This window comes from Triticum aestivum, chromosome 1A, assembly GCF_018294505.1.
Source record: "Triticum aestivum cultivar Chinese Spring chromosome 1A, IWGSC CS RefSeq v2.1, whole genome shotgun sequence".
In the NCBI taxonomy this organism is placed as follows: Eukaryota; Viridiplantae; Streptophyta; class Magnoliopsida; order Poales; family Poaceae; genus Triticum; species Triticum aestivum.
In genome coordinates this window covers 254,730,379-254,743,664 of record NC_057794.1, presented here as the reverse complement: position 1 = coordinate 254,743,664, position 13,286 = coordinate 254,730,379, and positions in this window count along the sequence as shown.

Sequence of the window (13,286 nt, the reverse complement as noted above, 5' to 3'; positions counted from 1 at the left end):
GAACTTAGGCGAGTATTGGACTGCAGCTAAGCCCCCGAGTGGGAGGATTGCTCTCCACTCGGTAGGATTTTTCAAACTTAGGTGAGTACCAAACTGCAGCTAAGTCTTCGAGTGAGAGAACTTAGGCGAGTACTGGACTGCAGCTAAGCCCCCGAGTGGGAGGATTGCTCTCCACTCGGTAGGATTTTTCAAACTTAGGCGAGTACCGGACTGCGGCTAAGTCTCAGAGTGAGAGAACTTAGGCGAGTACTGGACTGCAGCTAATCCCCCGAGTGGGAGGATTGCTCTCCACTCGGTAGGATTTTTTTTCGAACTTAGGCGAAAAGGATTCGCGACTAAGCCCACCCACTGGGGGATTTCAGAGGTAAATAAGAACAACAACAATCGTACGAGGGGACCGTAAAGCTCTTGTCTTTGATAAACAACTACAAAGGTGTTTCTTATTACATTTTATTCGAACGAGTGCTTAAGTATAAAAGGGGTGAAGCAGCTCCGCATTCCAAGCCCGTGGCTCGTCTTTCTGATGCTCAACACTATAAAGATGGTATGCTCCGTTGTGTAGAACTTTGGTGATGATGAAGGGGCCTTCCCAAGCCGGGGCGAGCTTGTGTGGTTTCTGTTGATCCACTCGAAGAACCAGGTCTCCCTCTTGAAAGGTTCGGCTCCTCACATCTTGGCGTGGAATCGACGCAAGTCTTGCTGATAAATGGTCGACCGGATCAAGGTCATCTCTCTTTCCTCCTCTAAGAGATCGACTGAATCCTGTCGGGCCTACTCTGCTTCTTCTTCGGAAAAGAGCTCGACTCGGGGCGCATTGTGGAGTGATAACCCACAAGTATAGGGGATCAATTGTAGCCTCTTTCGATAAGTAAGAGTGTCAAACCCGACGAGGAGCTAAAGGCATAACAAATATTCCCACAAGTTCTATCAACCACCGATACAACTCTACGCACGCTTGATGTTCGCTTTACCTAGAACAAGTATGAAACTAGAAGTACTTTGTAGGTGTTGTTGGATAGGTATGCAAGATAATAAAGAGCAAGTAAATAAAAAGTGGGGGCTGTTTAGATAAAGACACAACTAAGTTAGGTTTAGTAGATATTTTGTTGTTACGAGAAAGTTATTTGTCCCTAGGCAATCGATAACTAGACCGGTAATCATTATTGCAATTTTATATGAGGGAGAGGCATAAGCTAACATACTTTCTCTACTTGGATCATATGCACTTATGATTGGAACTCTAGCAAGCATTCGCAACTACTAAAGATTCATTAAGGTAAAACCCAACCATAGCATTAAAGCATCAAGTCCCCTTTATCCCATACGCAGACAACCTACTTACTTAGGTCTGTGCTTCTATCACTCACGCCACCCACCATAAGCAAATCATAAGCATATTGCAAACCCTACAGCGGGAATCCCTCACGCTTGCGCGACACAGAGAGCACCATAGGACAGCACCAATAATAAAACATACAACTCAAACCAATCACGATCATCAAATAGCCATTAGGACAAAACAGATCTACTCAAACATCATAGGATAGCCATAGATCATTGGGAAATAATATATAGCGTTGAGCACCATGTTTAAGTAGAGATTACAGAGGGTAAGAGAGAGGTTACACCACTGCATAGAGGGGGGAAGAGTTGGTGATGATGGCGGTGAAGTTGTTGGTGAAGATGACGGTGATGATGATGGCCCCCGGCGGCACTTCGGCGCCACCGGAAGCAAGGGGGAGAGGGCCCCCCTTCTTCTTCTTCTTCCTTGACCTCCTCCCTAGATGGGAGAAGGGTTTCCCCTCTGGTCCTTGGCTCCCATGGCGTGGGAGGGGCGAGAGCCCCTCCGAGATTGGATCTATCTCTCTGTTTCTCTCTGGTTCTGCGTTCTCTTCTGGCTCTGTTTCACCGTTTCGTATATATATGGAGATCCGTAACTCCGATTGGCCTGAAACCTTCACCATGATTTTTTTCCGAATATTAGCTTTCTTGCAGCAAAAGAAGAGCGTCAACCACCTTACGGTGGGCTCACGAGGGTAGGGGGCGCGCCCTAAGGGGGGGTGCCCCCTGCCTCGTGACCACCTCGGGCACTGGTTCGCGTTGATTTTCCTTCCGAATTTTCCATATTTTCCAAAAATAAGCTCCATCCGTTTTTATCCCGTTTGGACTCCGTTTGATATGGATATTCTGCGAAACCAAAAACATGCAACAGACAGGAACTGGCACTGGGCACTGGATCAATATGTTAGTCCCAAAAATAGTATAAAAATTTGCCAAAAAGTATATGAAAGTTCAATAATATTGACATGGAACAATCAAAAATTATAGATACGACGGAGACGTATCATGGAGCAGGTCACTCGGCAGAACAGCTTCGGCTCCATAGACCAAGAAGAAAGGAGTTCGTCTAGTCGACCGATTGGGAGTTGTCCTCAAACCCCACAAAACCGACGGAAGCTCATCGACCCAAGCGCCTGCTGCGTGTTTAAGGTCACGCATCAGTCGAGGTTTCAATCCTTTGAGAATCAGGCCATTAGCTCTTTCTGCTTGTCCGTTCGACTGCGGGTGAGCGACGGAAGCGTAGTCGACTCGCGTGCCTTGAGAAGCGCAGAAGGCTCTAAACTCGTCAGAACCAAAGTTCGACCCATTGTCCGTAATGATGTTGTGTGGAACTCCATATCTGAATGTCAATTCTCTGATAAAACTGACAGCAGTGCTAGCCTCGAGACTCTTGACAGGTTTAGCTTCGATCCATTTGGTAAACTTGTCGACTGCCACGAGCACATGAGTGAAGCCACTCTTACCAGTTCTTAGTGGTCCAACCATATCCAAACCCCAAACAACAAAGGGCCAGACAAGAGGAATGGTCTTCAGGGCTGACGCTGGCTTGTGAGACATGTCCGAGTAAAACTGGCAGCCTTCACATTTGTCGACTATATCTTTCGCCATTTCATTTGTTCGCGGCCAATAGAACCCGGCTCGGTATGCTTTAGCCATGATGGCCCGAGAGGACGCATGATGGCCACAGGTCCCCGAGTGGATGTCATTGAGGATCATTCGACCTTCTTCTGGTGTTATGCATCTCTGACCGACTCCAGTCACGCTTTCCCTGAACAATTGTCCTCTTATCACAGTAAAGGCCTTGGATCGATGGACGATCTGCCGAGCCTCTTCTTCGTCTTCTAGGAGTTCTTTTATGAGGATGTACGCAATGTACGACACTGTCCAGTCAGGTGTGATGACCAGAATCTCCATGATTAGGTCGACCACTGCTGGGACCTCGACTTCAGTCGGATCTGTGACGCTCTTAGGCTGTGGGGGCTCTTCAGTAAAAGGATCTTCCTGAACTGTCGGCGTGTGAATATGTTCTAAACACACATTGCTGGTAATGGCTTCTCTCTTGGATCCTATCTTTGCCAAGTCATCGACTGCTTAATTTTTCAGCCGGGGGATGTGGTGAAGCTCTAATCCTTCAAACTTCTTTTCCAACTTCCTCACCGCGTTGCAGTAACCGGTCATGGCTGGGCTTCTGACGTCCCACTCCTTCATCACTTGATTGACCACCAAATCTGAGTCGCCATAGACCATGAGGCGGCGGACGCCGAGTGAGATGGCCATGCGCAACCCATACAGGAGTGCTTCATATTCTGCTTCATTGTTGGAGGAATCAAAGTGAATCTGGAGGACATATCTGAGCTTGTCTCCTCGGGGGGATACCAGTACTACCCCAGCACCAGAACCATTCAGCATTTTGGATCCATCAAAGAACATGGTCCAGTGCTCCGAGTGAACTTGAGTCGGCAGTTGCTGTTCGATCCACTCGGCGAGGAAATCTACTATTGCTTGGGACTTGATAGATTTCTTTGCCTCAAACTTGATATCTAAGGGAAGGAGTTCAATCGCCCATTTTTCCACTCGACCAGTTGCATCTCTGTTGTGCAGAATCTCTGACAATGGAGCGTCGCTGACGACTGTAACACAGTGATCAAATAAATAGTGTGCAACCTTTTTCATGGTCATGTAAATCCCATAGACGAGCTTCTGGTAGTGCGGATATCTCCGCTTTGACGGAGTCAGGACTTCAGAAATATAATAAACTGGGCGCTGAACTTTATAAGCTTTTCCTTCTTCTTCTCGCTCGACCGTAAGTACTGTATTGACAACTTGTCCAGTGGCTGCTATATAAAGTAGTAAAGGCTCTTTGCTGATTGGAGCAGCAAGCACCGACTGGGTGGAAAGCAGGGCTTTTAGCTCTGCAAATGCTGCATCAGCTTCTGGGGTCCACTCGAACTTATCTGATTTCTTCATCGGTTGGTAAAGAGGCAGCGCCTTTTCACCGAGGCGAGAAATGAATCGACTTAGGGCGGCCAAGCAACCAGTAAGCTTCTGGACATCATGCACACACACATGGCGTTTCATTCGGAGTATAGCACCCACTTTCTCTGGGTTAGCATCGATCCCTCATTCGGAAACTAGGAAACCGAGTAATTTTCCGCCCGGAACTCCAAATGTGCACTTTGATGGATTGAGCTTGATATCATACCTTCTCAGGCTGGCAAAGGTTTCAGCAAGGTCAGTCAGTAGGTCGGAACCTTTATGTGACTTGACCACAATGTCATCCATGTATGCTTCCACATTCCGACTGATCTGAGTGAGCAGGCACTTCTGAATCATCTGTATGAATGTGGCTCCAGCGTTCTTCAAACCGAATGGCATTGTGACATAACAGAAGCACCCAAACGGGGTGATGAAAGCTGTCTTTTATTGGAAATATGCCCTAGAGGCAATAATAAAATGATTATTATTATATTTCCTTGTTCATGATAATTGTCTATTATTCATGCTATAATTGTGTTATTCGGAAATCATAATACATGTGTGAATACATAGACCATAACATGTCCCTAGTGAGCCTCTAGTTAACTAGCTCGTTGATCAACAGATAGTCATGGTTTCCTGACTATGGACATTGGATGTCATTGATAACGGGATCACATCATTAGGAGAATGATGTGATGGACAAGACCCAATCCTAAGCATAGCACAAGATCGTGTAGTTCGTTTGCTAGAGATTTTCTAATGTCAAGTATCATTTCCTTAGACCATGAGATCGTGTAACTCCCGGATGCCGTAGGAGTGCTTTGGGTGTACCAAACGTCACAACGTAACTGGGTGACTATAAAGGTATACTACAGGTATCCCCGAAAGTATCTGTTGGGTTGACACAGATCGAGACTGGGATTTGTCACTCCGTATGACGGAGAGGTATCACTGGGCCCACTCGGTAATGCATCATCATAATGAGCTCAATGTGACCAAGTGTTTGGTCACGGGATCATGCATTACGGTACGAGTAAAGTGACTTGCCAGGAACGAGATTGAACGGGGTATTGGGATACCGACAATCGAATCTTGGGCAAGTAACGTACCGATTGACAAAGGGAATTGTATACGGGATTACTTGAATCCTTGACATCGTGGTTCATCCGATGAGATCATCGAGGAGCATGTGGGAGCCAACATGGGTATCCATATCCCGCTGTGGTTATTGACCGGAGAGTCGTCTCGGTCATGTCTGCGTGTCTCCCGAACCCGTAGGGTCTACACAGTTAAGGTTCGGTGACGCTAGGGTTGTAGAGATATTAGTATGCGGTAACCCGAAAGTTGTTCGGAGTCCCGGATGAGATCCCGGACGTCACGAGGAGTTCCGGAATGGTCCGGAGGTGAAGATTTATATATAGGAAGTCTAGTTTCGGCCATCGGGAAAGTTTCGGGGGTAATCGGTATTGTACCGGGACCACCGGAAGGGTCCCGGGGGTCCGCCGGGTGGGGCCACCTATCCCGGAGGGCCCCATGGGCTGAAGTGGGAGGGGAACCAGCCCCTGGTGGTCTGGTGCGCCCCCATGGGCCTCCCCCTGCGCCTAGGGTTGGAAACCCTAGGGGTGGGGGCGCCTCACCTGACTTGGGGGGCAAGTTCCCCCTTGGCCGCAACCCCCCTTGGAGATTGGATCTCCTAGGGCCGGCGCCCCCCTAGGGGCCCTATATATAGTGGGGGGGGGGAGGGAGGGCAGCCTCACCCAAGCCCTTGGCGCCTCCCTCTCCCCTCGTAACACCTCTCTTTCTCGTTGGAGCTTGGCGAAGCCCTGCCGAGATCACCGCTGCTTCCACCACCACGCCGTCGTGCTGCTGGATCTCCATCAACCTCTCCTTCCCCTTGCTAGATCAAGAAGGAGGAGATGTCTTCCCAACCGTACGTGTGTTGAACGCGGAGGTGCCGTCCGTTCGGCACTTGGTCATCGGTGATTTGGATCACGGCGAGTATGACTCCATCAACCCCGTTCTCTTGAACGCTTCCGCTCGCAATCTACAAGGGTATGTAGATGCACTCCCCTTTCCCTCGTTGCTAGATGACTCCATAGATTGATCTTGGTGATGCGTAGAAAATTTTAAATTCTGCTACATTCTCCAACATCTTTATCTCGTCGGGTCCGTACAGACGGATCTGGTGGTACCCGGAGTAGGCGTCCAAAAAGGACAAACGCTCGCACCCCGCAGTCGAGTCGACTATCTGGTCAATGCGAGGGAGAGGAAAGTGATCTTTCGTGCAGGCCCGATTGATATGCTTGAAGTTAATGGACATGCGAAGTGAGTCGTCCTTCTTTGGGACCATAACAACATTGGCTAACCACTCGGAGTGGTAAATCTCTCGGATAAACTCAGCTGCCAAAAGCCGAGCCACCTCTTCACCGATTGCCTTTCTCTTCTGTACGGCGGGCCATCGAAGATGTTCTTTGACTAGTTTCACTTTTGGGTCGACTCGCAAACGATGCTCAGCCAGTCCCCTGGGAACACCCGACATGTCAGAAGGCTTCCATGCAAAGATGTCCCAATTCTCACGGAGGAACTGGATGAGCGCTTCTTCCTATTTGGAGTCGAGTGTGGTTGAAATGTGAGTCGGAGCAGCATTGGGGTCTGTCGGGTGAATGTGAATCGACTTCGTTTCACCAGACGACTGGAATGCTGAATCTGTGGCTGGCTTCTTGGCTCGCAACAAATCACTTGGATCTGCATTTTTCTGGTATTCTTGCAATTCTACCATGGCCATCTGAGCATCGGCGATCTTTGAACCCTTCTAGAAGCACTCTTCTGCCTTCTTTCGATTACCAGAGATAGTGATCACCCCTTTGGGACCAGGCATCTTCAATTTGAGGTACACGTAACATGGTCGAGCCATAAAACATGCATAAGTTGGCCTGCCCAGAATGGCATGATAGGCACTCTGGAAATCCACAACTTCAAATGTCAACTTTTCTTTGCGGTAATTCTTGGAATCACCGAAAACTACATCGAGAGCAATCTGACCGAGGGATGCAGCCTTCTTGCCTGGAATGACCCCATGGAAACTCATATTGCTTTCACTGAGTCTGGACATTGGAATGCCCATCCCCTTCAACGTCTCTGCATATAGTATGTTCAGGCCACTGCCACCGTCCATCAGGACCTTTCTCAGTCGAGTGCCTTCGACCACCGGGTCGACCACCAGTGCTTGCCTCCCAGGGGTGGCTATGTACGCTGGATGATCAGACTGGTCGAATGTAATGGCAGTCTGTGACCACTTCAAATAACTGGGTGTCACCAAAGCGACCATGTTCACTTCTCTGTTGATGACTTTCAATCGACTTTTGCTCTCAACGTCAGCAAAAATCATCAGAGTGGAATTCACGTGGGGATAACCATCATCATCCCCTTCCTCATCCTCAGCCTTGTCTGCTTCCTTCTCCTTTTCCTTGGGTTGTTTCTCTCGGAATTGCTAGATTAGGAGCCAACACTGCCGAGTGGTGTGCTTCGGGTAAATGAAATTACCCTCTTCATCTTTTTTGGTGTGGATGTGGCACGGCAGATCCAACATGTCATTTCCATCTTGATCTTTTACTTTCTTGGGGTTCCATGACCATTTGGGCTTCCCCTTGAACTTTCCTTAAACCACAACCAAGGCTTCACCAGGAGCAGCTAGCTCGGCCTTGCGCTTTTGTTTCCGACCGGAGTTTCCTCCTCCGGCTTCGTGGGCGACTGTTTTGTGCTTGCCACTCCGAAGTTGTTCTTCTTCTTCACCATTGGCATACTTGGTGGCAATCTCCATCATCCGAGTCAGAGTCATATTTCCTGTCCGGCCAAACTTCAGATTCAACTCCCGATACCTGACACCTTCCTTAAAGGCACAAATTGCCTGATGATCAGACACATCCTCCACCATGTGGTGTACGGTGATCCATCTTTGGATATAATCCCTCAAAGTTTCATTCGGTTTCTGAACACAACACTGTAATTCCGTCAAACCTGTCGGCCGTTTGCAAGTGCCCTCGAATGTTCTGACAAACACTCGGGCGAGATCTTCCCAAGTATAAATGCTGCCAGGTGCCAACTGATTCAGCCATGCTCTAGTCGAGCCCTCCAACATCAGAGGAAGGTGTTTCATGGCCACTTCATCATTGCCGCCACCAATCTGGACAACCACTCGGTAGTCTTCAAGCTAAGTGTCAGGCTTGGACTCACCAGTGAACTTACTGACTCCAGTCGCCAACCTAAAGTTGGGGGGAATCACCGCAACTCTGATAGCTCTGCTGAAGCACTCTGGACCTCAGACATGCACCATGTTGCTGGTTTGCAGATCCTTGTCATGGCCCTCTCGGTGAGCTCTGTTTCTGTCGACCAAGCCCTGGATGAGAATAGATCTCGCATCAAAGCCTGGCTCCCTGGGGTCGACTGGAATACCTCGCCCAACACTGTGAGGGCGTATGTCTTCATGTTGTCGAGGCACGTACGACCCACTCCTTGGGGGAGGCGTGGGCACTCGACGACGATCATCGCGATCGACTCGGTGATCATACTGCTCACGGTTTTTGTACTGATCTCGTCGATCCCCATGTCCCTCACGCCTCGGGGGCGATCTTGGGCTATGGGCCGACTGAACTCTGTCTGCAACCACGGATCTGCTATGGATCCTATTCCGCGACTGAGATATGACCGTATTCTGTTCTCCCGCCGCCCGGAGCAAGGCTCGGATCTGCACCAGACCTCGGCCAACTTCTGACTGGGAAGGTTGGATCAACTCCGCTATCCGGGTAGCAGCTGCTAGATTCTGGATCGGGGTTCCGTATACCTGAGTCAGAGGTGGAAAAAGTTGGCGTCGACTGGATTCGGGAGCACGCTGCCGAGCGCGATCGTCGAGTGCGCGCTGGAGGTTCTCCAGTTGAGTGCGCTCAGCCAAGTTGGCCAAGCGCGCCTGCTCCAAGGCCTGGGCCTTAGGGGTTTCTCCAACTATAGGAGTATGTAGTGCATCCATGTTCTGGCGGCGAAGTTCCTCCCTCTGCTGCGAAGAGAGGGGTTCGGGGCGGTACTCTTCATGAACGCGCGACGGATCACCGTTCCCGTCGCCTCCGTCTTCATGGGCGAAGCCAGGAGGGCTGTGTGGTCCATTGACCATCAGAACTTCAGCCGCTGGGTCGCTGTAGTCGCACTCGGATGCGGTCTCTACGGAGCCAGTCGATAGATCGAACAGGCCGTAGAGAGTTTCGTCGGGCTCGATCGCCGTGACTTGAGGGGTGGCCGACTGGCGGGCCACCGCATGCCTCACCCACCGCTAAAGCCTCGACCGACCGGAACGTTTGCTCCAGCGGGCCGCAGGGAGGGGGAAAGCTGCTGGAGCCGACCGATATTGGGTCGACGGCTGCCGCAGGAGGACGCCGCAGACGCACGCGCGAAAGTGTGTCGCCCCGCGGGCGGGGAGTGCGTCGACGTCGAGTGGAGCCTCCTGAAGCCAAGCGGAGTCGTCGGCGACAAACATGAGTGCGCTGAGAAGGATATCGCGGCCCTCAGCCAAACCTCCGCCTGGAACCATGATGAAGGGGATCAGAAAAATAGCAACTTCTCCAACAAGTCGCTAGGACACCTGCCCCAAGGTGGGCGCCAACTGTCGTGGTTGTAGGACTGACAATAGAATAGGGGTGTAGGAATGTAGAGGCATGATCCTAGCTATGGAGGAGTTGTACACGCGAGTTTTACGAGTTCGGGCCCTTCTCGGAGGAAGTAACAACCCTACGTCTCGGAGCCCGGAGGCGGTCGACTGGATATATGCGTGTGAATTACAGAAGGTGCGAACCCTTGTCCTAGAGGAGGGGTGGCTTATATAGAGTGTGCCAGGACCCCAGCTCCCCTCCGTTACACAGGGTTCAATGTTCATAAAGGAGGAGCGTTACTGGTAACGTCTAAAGTAAAGTGCTATAAATGTCCATAAAGCTATGACTTAAACCCCGACCGTTGCGGAGTGAAGGGCTTCACATCTTCTGGTGGTCGAGTGGTTGTTAGCATGGTCGAGTGTCTTCAAGGTGGTCGAGTGAACACATCTTCATGGTCGAGTGGATGATGGTTTCTCTTCGACTGCTACCGGTTCTTTGTAGAGATGTCCTTGGGGAGGGTATGTTGGACAGATCCATGACCCTACCCTAGGTACATAGCTTCATCAATTCCTACACCAGTAAGTGAGGAAGCTAATGATGATGATCATGAAACTTCTGATCAAGTTACTACCGAACCTTGTAGGTCAACCAGAGTAAGATCCACACAAGAGTGGTACGGTAATCCTGTTCTGGAAGTCATGTTACTTGACCATGATGAATCTACGAACTATGAGGAAGCGATGATGAGCCCAGATTCTGCAAAATGGCTTGAGGCCATGAAATCTGAGATGGGATCCATGTATGAGAACAAAGTATGGACTTTGGTTGACTTGCCCGTTGATCGGCAGGCCATAGAGAATAAATGGATCTTCAAGAAGAAGACTGACGCTGACGGTAATGTTACTGTCTACAAAGCTCGACTTGTTGCAAAAGGTTTTCGACAAGTTCAAGGAGTTGACTACGATGAGACCTTCTCACCCGTAGCGATGCTTAAGTCTATCCGAATCATGTTAGCAATTGCCGCATTTTATGATTATGAAATTTGGCAAATGGATGTCAAAACTGCATTCCTTAATGGATATCTTAAAGAAGAGTTGTATATGATGCAACCAGAAGGTTTTGTCGATCCAAAAGGTGCTAACAAAGTGTGCAAGCTCCAGCGATCCATTTATGGACCGGTGCAAGCCTCTCGGAGTTGGAATATATGCTTTGATAGTGTGATCAAAGCATATGGTTTTATACAGAATTTTGGAGAAGCATGTATTTACAAGAAAGTGAGTGGGAGCTCTGTAGCATTTCTGATATTATATGTAGATGGCATATTGTTGATCAAAAATGATATTGAATTTCTGAATAGCATAAAAGGATACTTGAATAAGAATTTTTCAATGAAAGACCTCGGTGAAGCTGCTTATATATTAGGCATCAAGATCTATAGAGATAGATCAAGACGCTTAATTGGACTTTCACAAAGCACATACCTTGATACTGTTTTGAAGAAGTTCAAAATGGATCAAGCAAAGAAAGGGTTCTTGCCTGTGTTACAAGGTGTTAAGTTGAGTCAGACTCAATGCCCGACCACTGCAGAAGATAGAGAGAAAATGAAAGGTGTTCCCTATGCTTCAGCCATAGGCTGCAATGTTGTGTACCAGACCTGATGTGTGCCTTGCTATCAGTCTAGCAGGGAGGTACCAAAGTAATCCAGGAGTGGATCACTAGACAACAGTCAAGAACATCATGAAATACCTGAAAGGACTAAGGATATGTTTCTTGTATATGGAGGTGACAAAGAGCTCGTCGTAAACGGTTACGTCGATGCAAGCTTTGACACTGATCCGGATGACTCTAAGTCACAAACCGGACACATGTTTTTATTAAATGGTGGAGCTATCAGTCGGTGTAGTTTCAAGCAGAGCGTCATGGCGGGATCTACATGTGAAGCGGAATACATAGCTGCTTCGCAAGCAGCAAATGAAGGAGTCTGGATGAAGGAGTTCATATCCGATCTAGGTGTCATACATAATGCATCGGGTCCAATGAAAATCTTTTGTAACAATACTGGTGCAATTGTCTTGGCAAAGGAATCCAGATTTCACAAGAGAACTAAGCACATCAAGAGAGACGCTTCAATTCCATCCGCGATCAAGTCGAGGAGGGATACATAGAGATTTGCAAGATACATACAGATCTAAATGTTGCTGACCCGTTGACTAAGCCTCTCTCATGAGCAAAACATGATCAACACCAAGACTCCATGGGTGTTAGAATCATTACAATGTAATCTAGATTATTGACTCTAGTGCAAGTGGGAGACTGAAGGAAATATGCCCTAGAGGCAATAATAAAGTTGTTATTTATATTTCCTTATATCATGATAAATGTTTATTATTCATGCTAGAATTGTATTAATCGGAAACTTAGTATGTGTGAATACATAGACAAACAGAATGTCACTAGTATGCCTCTACTTGACTAGCTCGTTGAATCAATGATGGTTATGTTTCCTAACCATAGACATGAGTTGTCATTTGATTAACGGGATCACATCATTAGAGAATGATGTGATTGAGTTGACCCATCCGTTAGCTTAGCACGATGATCGTTTAGTTTGTTACTATTTCTTTCTCCATAACTTATACATGTTCCTGTGACTATGAGATCATGCAACTCCCGAATGCCGAAGGAATACTTTGTGTGCTATCAAACATCACAACGTAACTGGGTGATTATAAAGGTGCTCTACAGGTGTCTCCGATGGTGTTTGTTGAGTTGTCATAGATCGAGATTAGGATTTGTCACTCCGATTGTCGGAGAGGTATCTCTGGGCCTTCTCGGTAATGCACATCAATATAAGCCTTGCAAGCAATGTGACTAATGAGTTAGTTGTGGGATGATGCATTACGGAACGAGTAAAGAGAATTGCCGGTAACGAGATTGAACTAGGTATTGAGATACCGACGATTGAATGTCGGGCAAGTAACATACCGATGACAAAGGGAACAACGTATATCGTTATGCGGTTTGACCGATAAAGATCTTCGTAGAATATGTGGGAGCCAATATGAACATGCAGGTTTCGTTATTGGTTATTGACCGGAGACGTGTCTCAGTCATGTCTACATAGTTCTCGAACCCGTAGGGTCCGCACGCTTAACGTTCAGTGACGATCGTTATTATGAGTTTATGTGTTTTGATGTACCGAAGGTAGTTCGGAGTCCCGGATGTGATCACAGACATGACGAGGAGTCTCTAAATGGTCGAGACATAAAGATTGATATATTGGATGACTATATTCGGACACCGGATGAGTTCCGGGGGTCACCGGATAAT